The sequence below is a fragment of the Mustela nigripes genome, chromosome 3 (genome assembly GCF_022355385.1).
Source record: "Mustela nigripes isolate SB6536 chromosome 3, MUSNIG.SB6536, whole genome shotgun sequence".
Taxonomy (NCBI): Eukaryota; Metazoa; Chordata; class Mammalia; order Carnivora; family Mustelidae; genus Mustela; species Mustela nigripes.
This window is the reverse complement of record NC_081559.1, coordinates 187,538,265-187,562,491: the sequence shown is the minus strand read 5'-3', so window position 1 is coordinate 187,562,491 and position 24,227 is coordinate 187,538,265. Positions and strand designations below refer to the sequence as shown.

The 24,227-nt window shown below is 38.4% G+C and overlaps 1 long non-coding RNA gene across 3 annotated transcripts in view; it reads left to right on the top strand.

The window, feature by feature from the left end:
- Nucleotides 1–4,321: 4,321 nt before the first annotated feature.
- LOC132013281 (uncharacterized) overlaps nt 4,322–24,227 on the top strand; it is a 49,421-nt gene continuing 29,515 nt past the window's right edge. For 2 of the 3 annotated variants that reach the window (XR_009402959.1, XR_009402960.1), the window contains exons 1-2: nt 4,322–4,411; nt 11,318–11,475. This is a non-coding gene — a long non-coding RNA (uncharacterized LOC132013281). Of the gene's footprint in view, nt 4,412–11,317; nt 11,476–21,772; nt 21,836–24,227 lie in introns of those variants that run through there. The other variant, XR_009402961.1, reaches the window with a different exon arrangement.

Genomic DNA, 24,227 nt, shown 5'->3' with positions numbered 1-24,227 from the left:
GCAATTATTGAAATTGTAGGGGGAAAATTCATGTTATTGGGGGGCCCAGATGTATAAACTAAAACTAGCACTGCCCTTCTTACTCTCCTATGTATTAACCTCTTCTAGGGGACAGCCTAGATGTTCATGTTTTCTCTCATCAATATCTTCAATCAGAGTCAATCAATGACTTCACAGGAAGTCATCTAAGTGGAAATGAGGGAGAATGATTGCATATGTTATCAAGAATGTCTGTCACTCTGATGTGCTTAAAGCTGCCTCTTAGACATTATGCTTTATTTTCACCTAGAAACTGAAAGAAAAACAAAGTCCTGGACAGCTCTGTTCAGGAGCCTAATGAGGGGAGGGTGTGGGCATTGGGCACAGCTGGGCTCCATCCTTGAACCACGACATTGCAAATGGGCCATGACTGTAGAGAGCCAATTGCCGTTCCCTCTAGATAGGAAGAAACAAGGAGATAACAGGGATCACAGTTTAGAACCGTGCTTCCCTGAACAGTAATGTGTGTCTTGTTAGAATGCTGATTCCTCTTCGGTAGGTCTGGGCAAGACCTGAGAATCTGTTTCTAACAAGCTCCCAGGTGATGCTGACGTGGCTTGTCCGGACCCCACTGTTAACAGCAGAGGTTAAAGAAAATGTTCAAACCCCAGCTTTTTATTCACTCGTTTGGGACTTTGGGCAACTTACTTGAACACTATTCCACAGCTTTCTCAACCATCAAATGAGATAACAGTAACACCAGGGTGGCTCAGTCTGTTAAGCATCTGCCTTTGGCTCAGGTCATGATCCCAGAGTCCTGGGATTGAGCCCCACATTGGGCTCCCTGCTCAGTGGGGAGTCTGCTTCTCCTCCTCCCCCTCCCACTCCCCCTACTCATGCTCTCTCTCTCTCACTCTCTCAAATAAATAAATAAAATCTTAAAAAAATAGTAACACTGAAGTCAAAATATTCATAGAAATAACAGAATTATAATTGTGTCTGACAAATGATAAGACTTCAAATGTTAGCTGTAATTATTAATATCATTATTACTATGGTCAGAATCATGGTCAGTGTGAACCAATATCAGAGACAAAGCATTGGTCATTGGGAGAAAAGTCAAATAGCTTGGGTCTGACCTCAACTTTGGACAACAGCAACAACAAAACACAACTTGAAGTTTGTGAGTTTGTGCTTAAATGACGATATTCATAGATCAAGTTACTTTCTTCAAATGTAACGTTATTTGCCAAGACTGTCAAAACAAAATAGCACAGGCTGGGTGGAGGTAACAGAAGAATTTTATTTTCTCACAGTCCTGGTAGGTATAAGTCCAGGATCAAAGGGATAGCAAATTCAGCTTCTGATGAGAGCCTCCGTATGGTCATTCTTTTGTGCACTTTTAAAGACAGAGAAACATCTCCACTGTTTTTTCTCTTCTTATAAGGACCACACCCTTATGACCTCACTGAGTCTGAATTACCTCCTGAAAGTTCCATACCCAAACACAGTCACATTAGGAGTTAGGGTCTCAAGAGATGAAATGTAGGATGACACAATTCAGTTCATAACAAATGCAAGGAGAATTTATTCTATTTTCTGTGGTTTTATGATCCAATGTACAATATGTTTATAGGCTGACACAGTCAGTTTTTTTTCTCCCTTCCATTATTCACTGACAATGCATGAGGCTTAAATCCATAGTCTAGGTACATTCTGACCATTAGCAGAGGTACACAGGAAATATACGATAAAAATCTTCCCCCAAATCCTCACTTCTCTGCATCAAAAAGGATGAAGGTTTTGAAAATGCTCATTCTAACTCCTCTCCAGTTTTTGTGGGAAAGCAAGTTGGTGTACCTTTTTTAAAAGATTCTATTTATTTATTTATTTGAGAGAGAGAAAGACATGAGCAGGAAAGTGAGGGAGAGAGAATCTGAAGCAGACTCTGGGCTGAGCACAGAGCCTAACTCAGGGTTTGATCTCATGACTTTGAGATCATGACCTGAGTGGAAACTAAGAATGGGACACTTAACCAAATGCACCACCCAGGTGTTCCCAGTGTACCTTTTTTTGAAGGTCAGATGTTAAAGTATATCAAGATTAGAAATGTACAAGCCAGTTTTCCCAGAAATTCCCCTTCCAGGAATTTACTCTATAGACTGTTACACAAATATATAAAACATGAGGTTACGAGGTGATTCAATGCTGTGTTGCTCATTATTTGATTTTATCTTTTAAACCAACACAGTAAAATTGGCTTTTTCTTGAGTTCTGTAAGTTTTGATGCATCTACAGATTCATAGTAACCACCATTGGAGTTAGGATACTACTACCAAAAAGTAAAATGCAATTTTAAAAGTCTGAGTTTTTAAGGAAGAATGTCAATCAAAACAAGAATGTTTAATGTAAATACTTTGATTGCCATTCGTGTTGCCTCACTTTTCATATGCTTGGGAAGCTGTCTACAAATTCCTGGAAGAAATGTCAGAAACTAGGGAAGCAGCCCAAGTGTCTATCAACAGTGAATGCATAAAAAAGATGTCTTATATTATATTATATTATTATATTACGGAATATTATTCAGCCATGAAATCTTGCCATTTGCAGTGACATGCATGGATCTGGAGCATATAATGATAAGTGAAATAAACACATCAGAGAAAGATGAATACCTTACGATTTTACAATGAATGAATACCTTATGATTGTGGAATTTAAGAAACAAAACAAACAAAGGAAAAAAGAGAGAGAGAGAAACTAAGGAACAGACTCCTAACCTAGAGAACAAACGTGGTTACCAGAGGGGAGGTGAGTGGTGGGAGATGGATGAAATTGGTGAAGAGGACTAAGAGTAAACTTATATTTATTTCATTTCTTATATTTATTTTTAAATTATTTTAATTTTTTCAGTGTTCCAAGATTCATTGTTATGCACCGCACCCAGTGCTCCATGTGATACGTGCCCTCCATAATACCTGTCACTGGGCTAACCCATTCCCTTACCCCCATCCCTTTCAAAACCCTCAGTTTGTTTCTCAGAGTCCATAGTCTCTCATGCTTCATCTCCCCCTCCCATTTAGCCTCCATCTGAAAGGATGGATACCCAATTTTATATCAACATGGACGGGAATAGAGGAGATTATGCTGAGTAAATAAGTCAAGCAGAGAAAGTCAATTATCATATGGTTTCACTTACTTGTGGAGCATAAGAGTACACTTATTTTGATAAGTATTGAGTAGTGTTTAGAATTGTCAAATCAACATATTGTACACCTGAGACTAATATAACACTGTATGTTAACTACACTGAAATTAAAATAAAATTAAAAAACAAGAATGGTTGAAAGAGTCATTTTATAAATATATAATACTAGGCACATATAAAATATGAGAGGCACATATACACAATTCCATGTATCTATATGATGTATATACATGTGTGTTGTTATGAAAATACACATAAGAAGTGAAGGGGTGACTCCTGAATTACAAGACTGAAGGGCTGTTTTAAAGCACTTTCTTGTGGAGCATAACAAATAGCATGGAGGACATGGGGAGTTACAGAGGAGAAGGGAGTTGGGGGAAATTGGAAGGGGAGGTGAACCATGAGAGACTATGGACTCTGAAAAACAATCTGAAGGTTTTGAAGGGGCGGGGGGGGGGGGGACGGGGTACCAGGTGGTGGGTATTATAGAGGGCATGGAGCACTGGGTGTGGTGTAAAAATAATAAATACTGTTATGCTGAAAATAAAAAATAAATTTAAAAAAAATAAAGCACTTTCTTCTGATCTATTGTTTGCCTGTTTGCATTTATTATCAGCAAAGTTTAATTAAAGAAAAAAATAAATTGATAAAGTTTAAAGAGTATAGAAGTTTAGAGGCAAATGTGTGGGAGAGTATAATATGTTAGGCAATATTTTTAAATTAAACTTTTAATTTTGAGATTATTATAGATTAACATGCAGGTGTAAAAAATAATAAAGTCTGTGACCTTTTGGGATTGGCTTTCTTTCACTCGGTACAAGCTCCTAGAATTCACTCATATTTTTGCATCTGGAGTCTATTCCTTTTATTGCTGGGCAGTACTCCAGGGGACAGGGTACTGCCATTGGTTGAACCATTCGCCCACTGAAGGACATCTGGGTTGTTTCCGCATTCTTGGCTTTTAAGAACAAAGCTTCTAAAAACATCCATGGATGGGTTTTTCCACGATCATAAATTTTCATTTCTCTGGGATAAATGCCCATGAGTTCAGTTATTGAGCTATACAGTAGCTGCATGTTTAGTCTAATAAGAAACTGCAAAAATGTTCTCTAGAGTGGTTATGCCATTTGACATTCTCACCAGCCATCTGTGTGGGATCCAGTTTCTCCATACCCTCAGCATCTTCGGTGGTGTCACGAAGTCCGACTTTGTTCATTTTAATAGGTGAGTAGTAATATCATGTTGTGCTTTAATTTCCATTTTCCTAATGACTAATAATGGTGAATATCTTATTTGTCCCCCCCATGAACTGCATTTTCATATCATGGGTCCATGTTTTAATTGGACAGTTCGCTTTCTTTTATTGATGAGTTTTGAGAATTTGTCATACATTCTAGTCCCTAGGCGTTTTTTGGTTGTGTGATTTGTAAATACTTTCTCCCAGATTGTGTTTCCTTTCTTATCATGTAGGCTCTTGTTTCATTTTCATAAGAAATATTTTCTCCATCTTTATTTTTGTGGGTCATGCTTTTGATGTTGAGTCTGAAAATTCTTTGTTTAGTCATAAATTTCAAAGTTTCCCCTTATGTTTTTCCATTGTAAAAATTTTATAATTTTGGTTTTACATTTAATTCTGTGGTACATTTTGAGCTCATTTTCCTGTAAGGTGGGAGGTGCCAGTCTACATTAATTTTTTTTTCTTGTTGTATCCATGGAGGCACAATTGTCCCAGCACCTTTTCTTGAAATGGCTGTGTTTCTTTCTTTGAATTGTTTTTGTATCTTTGTCAAAAAATTGTTGTTGGGACACCTGGGTGCCTCAGTCAATTAAGTGTCTAACTCTTGATTTTGGCTTAGGTCATGATCTCAGGTTCCTGGCATAAGCCCCATGTGGAATCCTGGTTCAGGCTCCACACTCAGCATGGAGCCTGATTGAGATTCTTTCTCTCTGCCCCTCAGTCCTTACTCTTATGTTCACCAAATAAATAAAGAAATAAATAAACTCTTAAGAAAATAGTTGTTTATTTCTGGGTACTCTATTCTCTTCTGTAGATCATTGTGTCTATCCCTCTGCCAAAACTACACTGTCTTGATTACTGTAGTGATATAATTGGCCTTGGTAGTGAGTAGAGTGGTTCTTGCCAACTTAATTCTTTGTCGAGGTTGTTTAAAGCTATTCTGAGACCTGAGCCTTTTCACATGATTTTCAGAGTGACTACATCTTTGTTCATAATTACATTCAACCTACAGATAATTTGGGGGAGAATTGATGACTTTACTATGTATAGTTCCCCAATTCACGAACACAATATGTCTCCTTATGTAAGTCTTGATACTCCCAGAAGCATTTTGTAATGGCCAGCATAGAAACAAAACATGTACATGTTTTGTTAAGTTTGTACTAAGTGTTGGATATTCTTTGGAGCATGTGTAAATGATATTGTATTTGCAATTTCAGTTTCTAAGTGTTCGTTGTTAGTACACAGAAATGTGATTGATTTTTGTGTATATCCCCTGTTTTCAATTAAATTAATCAATAAAAACACCTGGCCCAAAAGTATTCTCTCACTTTACAGATACAGACTTCTTAACTTCTCTCAAGCAGGGAAACCTAAATCTTCACCACACGGGCTTGAACTTGAGCTTCCTTTTCTGTTGAGGTGATTTATGCAGGGAAAACAGTGTGGTGTGTGAGAGGGGATGAGCTTTGGAGTTCAAGAGGGTGGATGTGAATTCTAGTTGGCCATTTGCAAGCTCTGGGCCTGGAACACATTACGTTCTCCAAGCCCCATTGCTAAAATAATGATAAAGCAACAGCAGCTGTAAGAGCTATATCAATAAGGTACTTAAAGTAAGTTTGTGTTAAGAGCTTCACACTGGTCTCACTGAAACTTCGTATGAAGTAGGAAGTACATGCCTGTAGTTGCCTGTAGTACTTTCTCTGCAGTTTGAGTATTCCACAAGCTTAGACAGAGAATTATTTTTATATAAGCTTTCTTCTCCTTGTTTTAGCATGAACACTGGGTCTGAAGTGACATGAAGCCTTTCGCCATTTATCTTTATCTTGCCTGCCGTGAATAGTCGTATGCTTTTCCTGTGGACATATTTATGCTTTTAATTACAGGTGCTTTTTCTCACAAACATGTCTACATACCTGTTATGTTATACAGACTATTTCATATGTGTCATATTAGCTTCCAAACATCCAAACATGTTTTGAAATCTGGTACCATTTTTGGCCTGAAGATGGTCAGATAGTGGATAGGTGAGCTACATTATTATCCTCATTTTATGATTCAGAAAATGGAGACACAGAATGATGAGGTCCCCTGTCCCATGACACACACCTTCTGGGTGGTAGAGAAGGCCAGGCAGACTGACCTTTGATCTCTCACCCTTCTTCACCACATTCTGGGTATCCTTGGGTTACATGAACTTCAGGAAAAGATCCTAGGATGGAGTAGCCTTGAAGAAACATTTAACTCTACCTAGAGCTCTTTGGAATCTGCTTTTTGTGTCTTGAGAGGTGTATAATGCAGGCAAAGGCACCCACTTGTCCCTGACAGCAGGGGGTGGGGCAGCTACCTGGATAGGCACTTTCACCCATTTCCAGAGTCCCTTTGTGGCAGGTGGTATCCTGTCCCTTCATTGTTCCCAGCCCAAGATTATCCCTGAAGATGGAGCTGCATGATTCCTGTGACACGGCACTGTTCACCTTGGTTGTGTGTACTCACTGCTACTTTTATTCCACCCCTAGTAGACTAGATATCCTATTACCAGTTATCATCTCCCTCCCAATTATTCATTCTTTATGACAACTAGACATGATATGTTCACCCACAGCCCCCAACCCTGACAGAAGTAATACAAAGCCTTATCACTTAACCAGGATTTAATTGCTTTCGAATGGGTCTGATTATGAAAACACCCTGGGCTCATTATTTCCTGTGGCCAAGATAAATGATATGTCACATTGCCACCAACGAAGCTGGAAGCGGTCAGTGCTCAGCAGATACCAATGTCACACCAGCCACAGCACTGTACATGTTTAGATTCAGTGCTAACGAAACGGGCCAGAGGAGGAGCAGAACCCACTGGGGGCTGAAAGAGAGCTTTAAAATATGTAAGGAAAATATTTGGAAGTCAAGCATTAAGGAGTTGAAAGAAGCCTTAATAATCATTCAACTTTCTGATCTTCTAAATGTGGAAATTGAGACCCAAAGAAGGAAAGAGCCATAGCAAGGGCAAATAGCCAGTTTCTAAAAGAATTGCTTGGGCAGTTATCCAAGCCATGAGCCCCAAAGTCATCCAAGGTTCATCCTTTTTAAGGCATATTGCATATCTTTGCCAATTCCATTTTCTTAAGGATTCAATGGATAGCTCACTGTTTTATCAGATTTCATCTCAATTTCTTCTGATTACATACTCCAAATAAATCAAGATCAATAAGGTATGCTCACCTGGAACATACCTTACAAAGTTCCTCTTATAACCTATTGCTGCTTCCTTCCCTTTAATCCTCTCTACATAACTTTCCCTCCAGCTAGTTAGCTTTTGGGAGAAAAATGCATTTGTGGGGCCCTAAGGAGCCCACTGTGATTGTCTATGTTGTCACATTTGTATGTGTGACTGATTTTACATTTTATCGAGTGGTTTTAAATGAGAAGATGAAAAAAAATTTAGTTCCTCTTTACCGTGATGCCCAGCACATATTTTGTCCTCAACACATACATGTTGACTTTATTAAATCATTAGTTATAAATGTCTGTAGGGTTGAGGTTGTAAAAAACAAACAAAGAAACAAACAAATAAAAAAACCCAAAACCAAAGCAAAGCAAAGCAAAACACCACCACCTCCACCACCACCAACAACAACAACAAAAACCACTCAGTAAAGAAATTCTTTCCAGGGCAAATTGTTCTTTGACCAAAAAGATGACGGGTAGAATTGAGGAGAAGAGGACTGAACAAGAGAGAAGCTTCGTTATTTACTTACTTAAAAATTGACCTCTTGGGTGCCTGGGTGGCTCAGTGGGTTAAGCCACTGCCTTCGGCTCAGGTCATGATCTCAAGGTCCTGGGATCGAATCCCGCATCAGGCTCTCTGCTCAGCAGGGAGACTGCTTCCTCCTCTCTCTCTCTCTGCCTGCCTCTCTGCCTACTTGTGATCTCTCTCTGTCAAAATAAATAAATAAAATCTTAAAAAAAAATAAATTGACCTTTTAGGAATGCTACCAGCAAGACAATAAACATTCCCTGGGGTTACGCTACTATCCCCAATCCTCCCATATCACCCCACTTTCTTGGAGCAGGATTGTACATCTGCTCGTGTTGACACATAACGTGTAGTGCCCACCCTCACCATGGTAGGAGTATTTATCCCTGACACCCTGGTGTTGGGCTTGGCCTTCTGTCCTGCTTTGGACAATGGATATGAGTGGACGGTAGCTTTGTGAGTCCAACCTGAAGGGAGTGTCATTTCCCATTAGACATTTATTGCTTGCGTCCTCCAGGAAAATGGTATCCTTCAAAGAGGGACTGCTCATTCAGCCTAGGCTCCAAAATGAGAAAATAATAAGGAAGAGCAACAGCATCATCCCCTGCAGATGCTGACATGTAATCTGAGTGAGAAATGCAGGCCCCTTGTGATGCACGACTGACATTATGGCCTGGCTAGTACCATGGCAAAGAAGAGCAATTTGTATATGAAATTTAAACGGTTCAATTCATCAACAGTCACACATTATCTGCTTCCCAAGCAAAATCGGTTATCTGAGGAAGACTTTTTTGTATGAAGTACAGTTATTGAAAACCAGACTTTATTTATCCCTAATACTTCTGTATCCCAATTATTTTCTTTTCTTTTTTTTTTATTTTTTTTTAATTTTTTTTTTTTTTATTTGACAGACAGAGATCACAGGCAGGCAGAGAGGCAGCCAGAGAGAGGAAGGAAGCAAGCTCCCTGCTGAGCAGAGAGCCTAATGTGGGGCTCGATCCCAGGACCCTGGGATCATGACCTGAGCCGAAGGCAGAGGCTTTAACCCACTGAGCCACCCAGGCGCCCCTCCCAATTATTTTCTATATTATTTTTCTGTAAGCTATCTACTCTGTCAAATTATAGGCTGTATGACTAAGTGATGACTAACATTTCAGGTACCTTTAATAATATTTAAATTTTTTTTCTTTATGAAAACATATGAGTTTATTATAGGAAAACTACAGATTCATTATAGAAAATTACAGACTCATTATAGAAAAAAATCAGTGGGTATATTAACTTAGAAAGATCTGATATTATATGAACATTCAGGTTTTTGCCCCAAAATATAGTTTCTATGGCACTTACTCAAGTTATATTTCCTCTTTGAAAATTTCCACATATACATATTCTAACTTTTTTTTTGTTAAATACATTTCTTATTTTTTTATTTTCAGCATAACAGTATTCATTATTTTTTCACCACACCCAGTGTTCCATGCAATCTGTGCCCTCTGTAATACCCACCACCTGGTACCCCAACCTCCCACCCCGCGCCCCTTCAAACCCCTCAGATTGTTTTTCAGAGTCCATAGTCTCTCATGGTTCACCTCCCCTTCCAATTTCCCCCAACTCCCTTCTCCTCTCTAACTCTCCATGTCCTCCATGCTATTTGTTATGCTCCACAAATAAGTAAAACCATATGATAGTTGACTCTCTCTGCTTGACTTATTTCACTCAGCATAATCTCTATGTACTTGTTTAAATCAATGTTTTTGTTATGAAAATTTGGTTTTACTCATAAAATTTTTTATCTGGTTGTAGCTATAGTGTAAGAAGGTAACTGGGTCTGTCTTTCTCTCCTTTCTTTTTTTACAAAGCCACTACCTTGTGGTTTTTTATTGATTTTCATATTTTTTGATGGCTGTTGGGTTTTCTCATTTCATTGTCTATAAATAAGCATAATAATTTGTACCATGCTTTCAAATAGGTATAATCCTATATTTACTTCATGTGTGGCATAAAAGTACCAGGGAGGTATTAACTGAAAGTGGGAATACAGTTCTCTTTGTTTTTATCTTGTTTTGATAAGAATATTTCATCAGGATATTGATGTTCTTCAAAGCCACAGCAGTGGATGGGTTAATTTAGGGTTTATATAGAGACGGCAGAGGTCAGAGGGCTGAGTCCCATAGCACCCAAAGTCCTCCAGCAAGATGGAGAAGATGAGGCAAGGATAACAGAAAAGAAACTGTCATCAACTAAGAGGTGAATCCAAAAGTGGGTCCTAGAGGCCAAAGAAAGGAAATGTATCACATAGAAGCTGGGGCCATAGAGCTGTTCTCAGAAGAAGTTGAAGTATTGGAACGTGTTTCTTTCTTTTGTTATTATTTTCTTGAGTGCTTAATATGGTCAAGAAAATAAAAATCACTCATGATATCATTGAAAAACCACATTTTAATTTTTTAAAAAGGTTTTATTTATCTATTTGACAGTGAGAGAGAGAGCATAAGCAGGAGGAGCTGCAGGCAGAGGGAAAGGGAAAAGCAGCCTCCCTGCTGAGCACAGCCTGGATCCCAGGATCTTGAGATCATGACCTGAGCCAAAGGAAGATCCTTAACCAACGGAGAGCCACCCAGAAAAAAACACATTTTAAATGTTAAAGTGTAATTAAAACATACTCATGGGTGAGTCAGGAAACTAGGTTGCAGTTCAAGATTTGGACAAACCAGGTGTGACTTTGCACACAGCATCCCCCTTGAGGGTTCACAGTTTTGATTGTTCTGCATTGAAAGAATAAAGAAGTAGGCGTAGGTAACACTGAACTTCCTCGCTGGTAGCATCATGACTGGTCTCTGATGGTCAATGCTCAATAATGACTGAATAAATGAGTAAATCAATGTACAAATAAGGGTTCTCTCCAATGCCAAGATTTCACCACTGGCTCCCAGCTCCCTTTCCCCTTAAGGAACACGGGCAGAGTGGAGTCGAAATGCTATCCACACTTTGCAAGTCTCCTCTCTTGATTCCTACTGGTTTGACTGTAGAGATGCTTAATTATTTATACTGCCTTTAGGAAGAGCCACTGGGGTATGCTGCTTTGGATGCCATTTCTACTGTTCTTAGTCTCAGAGCTATTTCTTCTTTCCTCCAGCACAATGAAGGTGGTGAAATAAGGAGCTGCACTTTCCTTTTCCCAAGCCCTTGAAGTGCTCAGCTCAGCAGCGGTCAGACTCCCGGAGCATTTAATGAGAACTAGGGAAGACCTAATTTCCTTTGTTATCCTTGGCTTCCCTGACCTCAGCTAATCAGGTAAGGAGCAGTACAAGAGGGCTGGCGGGTTATTTCAATGGCTTCTCTCCATCACCACTCTGTTCCCACACAATCCCAGCATACCAGTGGAGTTGTTGTTTTTGTTTTTGTTGTTGTTAGCTTTTTCTCAAAACAGACTACAGTGAAACATCCTCTTTCTTTGCTGAAAAAAAAAAAAATCTTCCAATGCCAGATATTTGCTTGATAAATGGATGGAAAATCTTCATTTTTTATAATTTCTTCCTTCTTTCTTCTGTTTAATTTTTCAGGTTTTTAATTTACTTTTTGCTTTTAATCAGAATACTAATTTAAAATTATGGGGTATTCTAATCCCCCTGCCCCGAATGGATTAGTAATTGTTTACTGCATGGCCCAAAGCTATGCACTGTGCTTAAACGGTTTAGAAGCACATATTCCCCATGAGGGAGTTGAATGCACTACAGTTTAAAAGGAAACGTTGGGGCGCCTGGGTGTCTCAGTGGGTTGGGTGTCTGACTCCTGATTTCAGCCTGGGTCATGATCTCAGGGTGGTGAGACTGAGTCCCCCTTTGACCTCCACATTGAGTGCAGAGTCTGCCTGAGATTTTCTCTCTCTCTCTCTCTCTCTCTCTCTTCTCCTCCCCCTGCTCATTGACTCTAAATAAATTAATTTAATTTTTTTTTAAATGAAGAAAATGGCAACCTATCTGGTATTCAGGTTCAGAGATTATGTTTTGGTAATAAATTTAATCTACCCAATATACATTGGGAGCCTGCTTTGTCCAAAATACTACATCAGTACTGGTAGTAAATGCTTGGCAATTTCTGGGTTCACAATATGGTAGGAGAGGTTTACGTTTAAAAGGACTCCTACAGGGACGCCTGGGTGGCTCAGTTGGTTAAGCAGCTGCCTTCGGCTCAGGTCATGATCCCAGGGTCCTGGGATCGAGTCCCACATCGGGCTCCTTGCCCTCCGCAGGGATCCTGCTTCTCCCTCTGACTCTGCCTGCCATTCTGTCTGCCTATGCTCGCTCTCGCTCACTCTCTCGCTCTGACAAATAAATAAATAAAATCTTTAAAAAAAAAATAAATAAAAAAAATAAAAGGACTCCTACAACTGAATAACAGAAAGACACACAACCAAATTGAAAAGTAGGCAAAGGACTGAACAGGCATTTCTCCAAAGAAAATATACAAATGGCCAAATCCATAAAAAGATGTTCAACATCATTGGTCATTAAGAGAATGCAAATCAGAACTGCAATGAAATACTACTTCATACTCATAGGATGGCTATTTAGTTAATGTACCTATATTTTTTTATTATTTTTTTAAAACTTTTATTTAAATTCTAGTTAGTTAACATACAGTACAATACTGGTTTGAGGAGTAGCTACTACTAATAAGCCTGGAAATAAAAAAGACAAACATTGGCAGGGATGTAGAGAAATTAGAACCTTTGTGAATTGCTGGTGAGAATGTCAGATGATATAGCTCCTATTGACAATAGCTTGGTAGTTCCTTAAAATGTTAGACATGACTTACTACTTGACTTAACAATTCTACTCTTAGGGTAGCTACCCAAAGGAACTGAACACAAGCACTTCTCCAGATACTTATGTTCCAGTGTTCCTGGCAGCATTATTCACAACATCCAAGAGCTGGAAATAACCCAGGTGTCCATCAGCAAAAGCATGTATAAACCAAATGTGGTGCATACATGCCATCTAATATAATTCAGCCAAAAAATGGAATGGAGTGCTGACCCATCCTACATCGATGAACTTTGAAAACATTATACCAAGTGGAATAAGACACAAAAATCTAAATATTGTGTTATAATACTTGCACAAGGTTTCTAGAACAGGAAAATCTATAGAAACAGAAAGTAGAAGAGAGATTACTAAGACTAGGTAATCTGTGAACATTGCAGAATATCATGGATATGTTTCATGTCACTGACTTTTACAGTTAAATTGGTAAAATTTTACACTACATCCATTTACCACAATAAGAAAAAATAGCCCTACTCCCAACAGAAGACAAAACAGAATGAAGCAAAATGCAAGCCATATAAATAAATGAGGATCACTAATATTGTTCATGGTGGTGTTGGTTTCTTGGTTGGCTGTGTTTGCTCACTCATTCATCCATGGTTATGTGGCATTAGCTGGGCAATTGCTGGGTGTTGGTTGGCTGTCATCTGGGCAGTCAGGGAACTGGGTCCCTGTTTCTCATGTACTTCCATGTAACCATCACCGGAAGCTTAGCTCAGATTTGTTAGGTTTCCAAGGAGGGAAGCAGAGGTTGGCAAGGCCTCCAGGTGTGTAGGCTTAGGGCCTCTACAGTCACTTCCACCATATGCCATTGGTCACAGCAAGTCATGGAGACAGGTGTGGAAACAGACTTGACCTTTTTAGAGCAAAAGTTTCAAAGTTACGTTACAGGAATACAGAGAAAGCTAGACATTTGTGTTGATTTTTTAAATCTATCAGTTTATAAATGCCCCACAATAAGACACTGAATAAATGAATGATCCAAATGTTGAAATAGTAAAAAACGATTGCAACTTTAAAGAATACTTTATAAGATGGAGGAAAACACTATATGTAAAGTTATATAATATATAAAATATCAGTATATAAACACATGTATCTGGTGATATGGACATATATATGAATGTATATGTTTACTTTCCCTATATTTTAAGTTCTAAAGTCATGTATTTCTATGATAATTAGAAAAAATTATCTTCCTCAAATTATAATTTTTTTAAATGTGCTTGGATTTTTTAAAATTCATATATTCTTGAACTTGAACATTGGGAGCCAATTTATAAAGATCAAAAATTCTAATATGGCCTTTGTTTTATCTCTCATATGATTGACCATAAAATAATAGTAATCCAGGATTAATTTAGATCCTACTATACTGGCACTGTTCAAAAAGACAATCACAGATATTTTTAGCATTCTACAATCCACCTTTATCTCAACCTTTATCTTTTAATCTAGATATTCTCTGCTAGAAGCAAGAAGCTTAAATAACTGGGACAGCAAATCAGAACCAAAATACTTTCTTGAATTTGGCCAATAGGAAGAGAAGGAAAAGATTATATTCTACCTTAAAAATTCATTTGTTAGGGCTCGCTCTGGGTTAAAGTTCACTTCCTAAATCACGCTTTACTTCATTAATTTCATGAAGGTTCACCAAGCGGTTTGTACCATCCCTATATTTGAAGAGTGAGCATCCATCCGACAGGGAGATAAGCAAGTGAACAGTTGTATTTTTGTTGTGGTATCCGTTTCTTTGCTGTGACAGAAGGCAATAGATGGTGCTGGATGCAGCCCTCTGACTCAGACATAATTTTGGTTTTGTGAGAAAGGGAGATGCTGGAGGAAGTTTTAAAAAGTTGACCTTGAAGAATTAGAATTGTGCTTTTATTCTTCCACCCAATATTTATAGCCCGCCTACTTCGTGCTAGTGAAAATGTGCCCACACTGGGTTAGGTGCTCTGAGTAGAGCAGTGAAGAAAACAAAGCTCCTTGCCTCATTCTAGACACATTCTAAGTGAGGAAGCAGACAGTAGACCAATAAATACATAATGCATCAGGCAGTAATAAGAGCTATGAAGAGAAATGAGGGAGGGAAAGAGCTAAGAGGAGATCTGGAAGTGTCACAGAAAGAGGCAGAATCTGATATGACTCTGGGATGGATTTCGGCTTGCCTCCCTTCCTCCTTCAGTGCTTTGAAGGCACAGGCTTCCCTCCAGGAATGCCAACCCCATCAGGTATCTGAAGCTAGGATGGTCATTGCCAACCTCATGAGGTATCTGAAGCTGGGATGGTCATAGCAGTCTTCTCTTGAAATCAAAATTGACTAAACTAACCTGTCTTGCACATGCTTGGCAGCTCATCAGAGCCCCAGTTTCCATTTAAATAGCTCCAAGGACCAGGTGGTCACACAGACAAGTGATTTGGTGAAGTTTAAGATAATAGAGGTATTATGGGGCTTGAGGTATGCTGATATTATCCATTTCAAATAAAGCTATTCTAGTACAATTATTCATAAATCTCTCTGGGGAAACAGAAGTTTTTGATCCTTTCTACAAGAAGTTTTTGATTCTAAATTACTTAATTGAGGTATGCATTAAGTAGCCAAGAATTAATGGAATCTTAAGAGAAGCAGATACAAATTACATTCACCAGAACCAGTGGAATCACTCTTTCGTCATGCAGATGAGAATCTGGCAGATTAATAATTTGTGGATACAGAGAGTTAGACTCCCTTCTGATAACTCTGCAGTGAATATGATTTGCTTCAGCTTTCTCGGTTCCTTCCTGATTCTCCTTCAGGGAGACAGTCCTTCCCCTTTGTAGCAGTCCAGCTGGGGTCAACTACCAAGTTTCTTTTCTTTTTTCCCCTAAACCTTAGCCCCCAGATAGCAACCCCTCCTTCTAGCCAAGGAGATGGCATAGAACCCAAGGCTAGGCTAATAATGGCATGGCATTCTTTCTCTGGAGGTGATTCCCCACTTTTTTATTGTGATAAAATATACAAAGCATAATATTTATCACTGTAACATACATTATGTTTGTGAACATACATTATGGTGGTTTTAAGTACATTTATAATGTTGTGTGACTATCATCACCTAAAGCCAAAACCTTTCATCTTCCCAAACTGATCCTTTGTACCCACTGAAGTAATTCCACATTTCCCTTCCCTCCTGGACCTCTATTTAACTTTCAGTCTCTATGAATTAACCTATTTTAGGGAACTCATTTAAGTTCAGTCATACAGTATTTGGCCTTTTGTGTCTGGTTTATTCTACTTAGCATAGTGTTTCCAAAGTTCAACCATCTTATTGCCTATATAAAAATTTCATTCCTTTTTATGGGTGAATAATATTCCATGGTATGTATAAGCCACAATTTACTTATCTATTCCTTTGTTGATACTCATTTGCGTTTTTCCACCTTTGGCTTCTGTGAATAATTTTGCTATGAACATTGGTGTGCAGATATCTGCTTGAGTCTCTTACATTTAACCATAAGATATATGTCTTTTATATATATTATATATATTTATGTATTACACATAAAATATATAATTTATGTATATTTAATATATTATATTTATTTTTGAAATATATATCTCTATTCTTTTACTGCTGGGTCCTAGGATAGTTTTTTGTTGTTGTTGTTTTGGGGGTTTTTTTGGAGGGGTTGGTAGTTCCTTGATTTTTTGTTTAAGGAGCCAGTCCATTCTTCATAGGAACTGCATCATTTTACATTCCTGCCAGCAACACTGAAGGATTTCAATTTATCACACCCTAGTCCTCACCTACTTTCTGGGTTTTTTGCTTTGTTTTGTTTTTGTTTTTGTTTTGCATATTAGCCATCCAAGTAGATGTAATGTAAAGTGGTACCTCATTGGTGTTTTGACTTTCATTTCTCCAATGACCAATGATAGTAAGTATCTTTTCATCTTGGTACTGGCCATTTGTGTATCTTCTCTGGAGAAGTGACTATTCAAGTTACTTCTGCAGTTTTTAGTTGAATTGAATTTGGGGGGGGGGGTTGTGGTTGTTGAGTTTTAAGAGCTCTTTATATATTGTAGATATTAATCTTTTATCAGATATCTATTTTACAGATATTTTCTCCCATTCTGTAGATTGTGTTTTTGCTGTCTTGATGTGTACTTTGATGCATAAAAGTTCTTGATTTTCATGAAATCCAATTTATCTGTTTTTGCTTTTGTTGTCTGTGTGTGTGTGTGTGTGTGTGTGTGTGTGTGTGTTTAAGATGTTATTTATTATTTCCTTCAAGAGACAGTGGGAGGGGCACTTAGGTGGTTCAGTTGTTCAGCGTCTGCCTTCAGCTCAGGTCATGATCCCAGGGTCCTGGGATCAAGCCCCACATCCGGCTCCCTGCTGGGTGTGGGGGGGCCTGCTTCTCCCTCTCTCACTCCCCCTGCTTGTCTTGCCTCTTATGCTGAGTCTCTCTCTGTCAAATAAATAAATAAAATATTTTTAAAAAGAGAGAGAGACAGTGGGAGTGGGAGAGAGAACATGAGTAGTGGGAGGAGCAGAGAGAAAAGGAGAAGCAGCTCTGACTGAGAAGGGAGCATGACACAGGCTGCATTCCAGGACTCTGCAATCATCACCTGAGCCAAAGGCAGGTGCTTAACCATCTGAGCCACACAGGCACCCCTGTTGTCAGTGCTTTAGATGTCATATCTGTAAAATCATTGCCAAATCCAATGTCATGAAAATTTTCTCCAATGATTTTTTTCTAAGAGTTTGATAATTTAACTCTTAAGTTTAGGTCTTCGGTCGATTTTGAGTTTAGTTTTGTAATTGGTGTTAGATAAGGGTTCAGCTTCATGCTTTTGGATGTGAAGGTCTAGTTTTTAAAGCAACATTGTGCTCTTGGCACTCTTTTTGACCATAGATGTGAGAGAGTTTATTTCTAGGCTCTCTTTTCAATTCCATTTGTCTGTATGTCTGTCCTTAAGCCAGTACCATACCACTGTCATTACTATAGCTTTGTATTAAGTTTCAAAGTTGAGAAATGTGAGTACTCCAACTTCATTCTTTTTCAAGACTGTTTTGGATACTCAGAGCCTCTTGCAATTCCATGTGAATTTGAGAATTGGCTTTTCCATATCTGAAAAAAAAAAGTTGTTGCAATTTTGGTAGGAATTGTGTTGAATCTGTAGGTTTGCTTTGGTTGGTTGGTCTGTAGGTTGCTTTAAGCATTGACATCTTAATAATATTAAGTCTTCCTGTCCTTGAACATAGGGTGTCTTTTTCTTTGTTTAGGTCCTCCCTAATTTCTTTAACAACACCCTATAGTTTTCCATGTACAAGACTTTCACATGTTTGGTTATACTTATTCCTAATATTTGATTCTTCTAGATGCTATTATAAATGAAATTGCCTTCTGAATTTCCTTTTTGGCTTGTTCATTGTTGGTGTATAAAAACACAGCTGAGTTCTGTGTATCGATTCTGCCCTTACAACCCTACAACTTTGCTGAATTTATGTATTAGATTTAGTTTGTTTGTTTCTTTCTTTCAGTAGATTTTTACTTTATTTCCTAAGGACAACTTTGCTAGGTAAAGTAGGATTGTTTTTTTTTGTTTGTTTGTTTGTTTTGTTTTTTTTGTATTGTGTTATATTAGTTCTGGTAACTTTCATATGGATTAGGGAGGATGTTCTAGACATAAGATCATGTCATCTGGTAATAGAAATAATTTTACCTTTTCTTGTTCAAGTAGGGAGACTTTTCTCTTTAAGTTTTGAATCTTAATCTGGGAATCTGAAATTAACTGGAACTGAGTTATCATAGAAACAATGCTTTCAAGAAATAGCTTCTGTCCCTCAGGTTCACAAGACTGACTGTAGGTCACACACTTCCAAAGGCTGGATTTTGCACTGTTTTCTATTTAGTTCTGTGACAATTTTTAAAAGAATTTGTTTCTGTTGCTCATAACTCAAGAACCCTCATTGATGTAACACCCTACCTTTACTTCTTTCAAAGAAACAGAATTCTTTAAAGAAAACTGTAAAGAAGAAAGGAAATATAGCCTAAAGTTGGACATAATTATCATCATATCCAAGTCTCTTCTCTAAGATTTTCAGATTTTAGCCTTTATCAGAATTTCCTGCTAAATTATTTGAAATGTACAATCCTGAACTGTATTACCAGAGATTTTAGTGATTAGTTTTTAACCAATACCCCAGGTGAGTCTCAAGTATATGAACCATAGCCTGAATGTTTTACAGTATGATTTCTTTTTTTTAAAGATTTTATTTATTTATTTGACAGAGAGAGATCACAAGTAGGCAGAGAGGCAGGCAGAGAATGAGAGAGAGAGGGAAGCAGGCTCCCTGCTGAGCAGAGTGCCCGATGCGGGACTCCATCTCAGGACCCTGAGATTACGACCTGAGCCGAAGGCAGCAGCTTAACCCATTGAGCCACCCAGGTGCCCTACAGTGATTTCTATAATATTTTTGCCAAATAATGATATAGTTGGTGACTGAACACCTCTAGGGATGCTAAAGTCTCTACTCTACGTGGTGAATCCATCTCATTTGAGAACAGCACTTCCAAAAATTTTTTTTTCACATCTTGACTACCAATATATCCTGTATAAAATTGAATTATTGAGTCATAGAATTTGGTGGTTATAAAATAATAGAGGATTTTTCATTCGACTTCACTTAAAAGCAACAATTTTAAAGAATCAAATGAGCCTTATGAGATGCATATCTTCACAGAAACGCTTTCTTCTGAAAAACACATTTCCTTGCTCTCAATAATTTAATTTCACACAAGCATTTGTATAGGTACCTCCCATGATTTCATATCCATGGCCAAAGAGCAAAGGTGATTTGGGGATTGCTGGGCAGAACCCCAAGTCCCAAAATAGCCATCCTCCTTTCCTGCCAGAGGTTTATTTTCTGGTCTTAACAACTTCTCTGTCTTGAAGAGTGACATAATGCACACCCTTCACGAGGTGCTAAGCTTTACCAGCTAATGACTTAGAAACCAGTGACACCAAGAGAGGGTGTGGAGGGGAAAATGGAAGTGCTATCACTGTGACAACTGTGTCAGATTGTTTGACATTTCTTAATTTCCCCTTATTCCTGATTTTCATTCTGCCATCTGTTTCTCCACAGCAATTGGTATTTAAACTCTTAAAAGAAAAGAACCATGTGCTGGTGGAATAAGATGTTTCATTTAAATAAAAAGATAAATGTCTGATAATTTGCTTGTGAGATCCCCCAAGGTTATTAGCATTAAAGCAATCAAAGCCTTAAACTTGCAGGATAAAATTATTACACTGCAGTAAAATTGTTGGTATCAGCTAATATTTGAAATGGGCTTTCCAGTGGGGATGGTGAGGGTAAATGAGGGGTTGTCTGTGTGCAGCCTAAACCCCCTTGGGTTCACTAACTTGGCAGTGCTAAATAATAACTTTACAATAGAGAATGGTTCAGTGGAATGAAAGTAGATTGGGAAGCAGGCATATTTAGCTTCAAATCCTGACTGCATCTTTTTCTACTCTAGATATGACACTGATTCCATTGATTCCCACTTTCATTATGGGAGGATGGCAAACTTCAACAATCATTGAAGAAGTTGATTTAATTAATTTCATTGGATTAAACATATATTTGTTGAGCACTGTCAAATGGCAGGCACTGGAGCTGGAACAGGGTTTGAGAGATTCTCTTCATTCGTTCAGCTCAAAGTTCAGCAGGAGCTACAAACAAAAGGGCAGCAACAACAGCACCCGGAAGTCGTTACGATAAAATACGTGCATTATAGGTTAGGATAAGAATTTTGATACATATGTTACAGATTAAATAAGAAATCATGTTAGTAAAAAAAAGAAAGAAAGACATCATGTTCGTTTCCTTCTTTCTTTTTATTCTATTGAGCATGGCAATAATATACCAATTTAAGAAAAATTTTCCTTGAGTTCTGACATATTTGTTCTCAGAAGACATTCTCACTAAAAACTTCAAGGGGATGTGTGTGTGTGTGTGTGTGTGTGTGTGTTTACATTAGTCACTATTTTCCTCATCTGTTAAAATCCACAGTTGAATTAACAGTTCTTCCTCTGGAATTCTTATTTGAGATACATAAATTAGCTTCATGACTAGAAAACAAAATCAACCTCAAAAATAAAAATGTCAATAAACTTGTATTACAGAAGAAGGCATGAACTGAAATTCCTCAAGTCTTCCCACCTGATCTTACTCAAGTAATCTCAGCTTCGAAAGGGGAATGACTTACTAAGGCCAATGAATAGTAAGAAGCTAACATGAGTGGAACTCTGGTCTCTTTGATTCCCAGTCCAGTGCCAATAATATCAGTCAAAACTGTGTGGTCAGAAATGTCATCTATCCCCAGAGTGAACCCCTTGAAATAGAAGCATGACTTTCTCTGCAAATGCAAAATAGATGAATAGCTTATCTACAGCCTAATTGCCAGATGAGGCCAATAGATTCTTTCCAACAGGCCATTTGCCTGGTAAGACCATCCCCGCTCCAGAGAAAGCACAGGTGGGAGGCATCATGCAAGCAGGGTACATGGAGATCTTGGAAAACATTACTAAATAAAAAATCCCAAGTTCTACCTCTAGTGATGGTTTAGATAAAATGGAAGCTTAAGAGCTGATTGATCCTGAAAGGATGATATTTTCACATTTCCTAACCATTTACCTAAGACCTTCGGGTGCTCTCTTTTCCAAACCAATGAACTCCCTTACTAGCTTCATACCTATTTGTGGTTCATTTCAGGAAGGAAGAGGAAATCCCAGAGTCCCCACATGTCAAAGTAGATAAATCTTGTTAATGGAGAGGTAAGGTCTTTAGGAATGAAATCTCCTGCAACTGGTTCATGAATACTCAAAAACTTCCCTTCCCTTTACAGAGCTGCTAACTGGGGAAATCAATAGATGCAGACTTGAGTAAGTCTAGATATTTTTGAATCTTATTAAACATATATAAGAAGACTTTGGACATAAACAGGATACAATAATAACCTACATGAAGTCAAGGAAAGTGAGAAAGGACCAAATGTGAAAATGCATTGTGATTTGGAGCTCCAGCTCTGAGAATAAGCAGTTGAAAGGCAAGTAAACAATGTTCTCTTTGGCTCTCCATAAACCACTCACGAAACACAAGGCCCTTAGCAAGGATCACAAAGCACCTTCCTCCAACATTTGTCCATCACTGTTTCATTGTGGATATTCCATACTTCAGCTTTGATGAGCATTATGACAACGTACAACAGGACTTCTTTTTTTTTTTTCTCCTAACTTGATATGATGAGAATCTGTAACCACATAAAAGTTAGAAGAGTAGCACAGGGATTGGTCAACTGTACCCAAGGCTTGCCCATACCTGGATGTGTCATCTGTGACTGCAGTGTTGAGGGGCTGGGACAGAGACCTTATAGCCCACAAAGCAGAAGGTATCTATTATTTACTACAGTCACTCTTCTAAGGAAATATCACTACCTAGAAAGGTAGTCTTTACTTTTTACAAAAAAAAAAAAAAATTGCTGACCTCTGAGCTAGTACAATGAACACTTGTATACCTTCTAACAATTGCCAAGATTTCGAAATGGTTGCTCTCTCTATATACCCATGTACACAAATACAAATTTTTTTTCCTGATCCATATGGAAGTAAGATGCAGAAAATGATCTTTCCAATTTCCCCCAACTCCCTTCTCCTCTCTAACTCCCCATGTCCTCCATGCCATTTGTTATAAAATGAAAAATACAATACATCAAAACCCTGAAGTTCTATTACTATCACTGGGATGAAGATTCAGAAAAGACCAATCTCATTTGTTCCTCATATTCAATAACTCCTAGTGAAAATTCTCCACCTGATTTTAGTATTCTCCCGCATTGTTTCATCGGATTGGTCTGGCTCTGATTCACTATTTTTCTTCCACACGAATTTCTCTATAACTGTTCTCTATCCCGTAGGCTCTGTCCCTGTTTCCCTTACCTATAAACCTATGAGCAGGTCACGTCAACGCTGCAGGCACATCCACTGCTTTTTGCTGACATCTCTCTTGGAAATCTTTAATTTCTAAATCTGCTTCTGCTTTAATTACTGTGTCCCTGAGGATCTGCCAGTATTCTTCCATTCGCGGCCTGCTCAGCGATGCTCAGTTGATTTCTTAATTCCCCCAAATCTCCTGTCAAAAAGCTCTTTCCCATCCAAAGCTATAGAGTGTGACTCTTTCTCAACAAACTCTGTCTACCCAGCTAAACTTAGAATATAATATTAGCTCTGAAAGGCCCTGAGGGATCATTCAATCTATTCCCCAAAGTACACCATTTTACCTTGAGGGAGGGAGGGAAGAAGCAGCTTAAGATCAAACGGTGAATGCTTAGTAATCATAGCTCTAATTCAGGACTCCTAAGTCTTCCTCAGTTTATGTCCTGGAAATGATACTACACAGACCAGTAGTCCAAGTGGCTGTACTCCGTATCCTCCTGAGAGGACGGCTTATGGAAAGCAGTGAAGAAGGTCCGAGGATGTGCAGGGAGACCCCAGTTCTACTGTGGTCTATGGCTCAGCTGGTTCTGCAGCTTTTGACCATATAACATGACTTTGTCCATGGAAGGAAATTAATGATCTCCAGCTCATTTGCTGTGAGAACATGTCTGCCTGAGAAGCCTTATTACCAGAGCGGTGACGTGATTTTCCCCATTACCACCGTCACCAGCTCCGTGATCAATATGATCAGAAGCCAGACAGTCCTAGATTAAACCCCATCTCTCTCACTTACAGCTCTGTGAGTTTAAGCACTTACTTCATCTATTTCTATCTCAACTCCTTATTTACCAAACAGAAATTTCTGTTTTATCAGTAGAGTGGTATGGCTGTGGAAGATACAATCTTAGCCTTTTTTTCTTCAGTCTTTCTCTTTCCATACCTCAGTTTCCTTGTCTCTAAAATGGGGATAATAATGGTAGCTCATCCATAAGGAGGGATTAAATGAGATAATACATGTCAAATGCTTCAATTGGTGTCTGATACCTAGTAAGGAGAGAGCAACCTCTTATTATTGTCTTTCACACTGTTGTTGTTTTTGTTGAGGTACAGGTTTTGCCAACTATAATGTGCTGAAATTATCTGCTTATGAGTCATCTCCACTCCCAGACTGTGGGCTCCTCCAGGGCAGGGACTCTATCTCACCCCCAATATGCTTAGAGTCTAGCATAAGGTCA